Below are 767 nucleotides of genomic sequence, written 5' to 3'. Positions count from 1 at the left end.
ATAACAATCCCACAATTATAGGGATTTCTTCCCTAGAATAAGCTCCTTTTATTTCATTAAACGCTTGTATGTAAACAGACAAATAATAAGAAATATATTCTTTTTCCTAAATTTACGAATTACTATACATATGTAAATTTATTTTGACCATATGAAAATCTCTACAATAAATTGCTACAATCATTGAGAACTAACTGAAGCTTTCGTCGATTCCTCTTGTTCAGTAACTCCTGATAAATATAGTCTTCATTGCTGTTTTAGGACGCTGTACTTGATGTTGAAGGCTCGATGGTGCCAACTGGATCGGGATTTGGGTTAACCCGACTGCGTGCTTTACGTTTTCCTGATTTNCCATTCTCTGTTTTCTCTTGATCTTGCTTTACCAACACAGGTTGGAACTGCCAAAAGTTCGAAGAAAAAGTGAAGCAGGTATAAAAATTACAATAACGTTTAAGGTGGAAAGCACTAAAACTCTGGATCAAAGCAAACCTGATATACGGAATATATGACATTTCTTCTTATTTGTGCCATCATATCCAAGAAAAGGTTAACTTATAGCCTTCAAGTTTGTATTCAATAAGTGGATCGCGCTGCGCATATCCCCGTAGCCCTACGGCTTGCTGAACAAATTTTAGTGCTTGAAGATGTTCTTTCCACAAGCGATCNATATTGCTCAAGATTAGGAACCGCTCTGCTTCTTTCATCAAGCCTGCTGCTTGTTCCTCCACCGTTTCCTATAGCCAACATTAAAGTAATTAAAAAGGAAA

At 36.5% G+C, this 767-nt stretch overlaps 1 pseudogene; it reads right to left on the bottom strand.

The window, feature by feature from the left end:
* Positions 1-28: 28 nt before the first annotated feature.
* LOC106774618 overlaps positions 29-767 on the bottom strand; it is a 4688-nt pseudogene continuing 3949 nt past the window's right edge.

The sequence above is a fragment of the Vigna radiata genome, chromosome 10 (assembly GCF_000741045.1).
Source record: "Vigna radiata var. radiata cultivar VC1973A chromosome 10, Vradiata_ver6, whole genome shotgun sequence".
NCBI classification, from domain to species: Eukaryota; Viridiplantae; Streptophyta; class Magnoliopsida; order Fabales; family Fabaceae; genus Vigna; species Vigna radiata.
The sequence above is the reverse complement of the archived record's forward strand: the minus strand, read 5'-3'. Positions and strand labels throughout refer to the sequence as shown.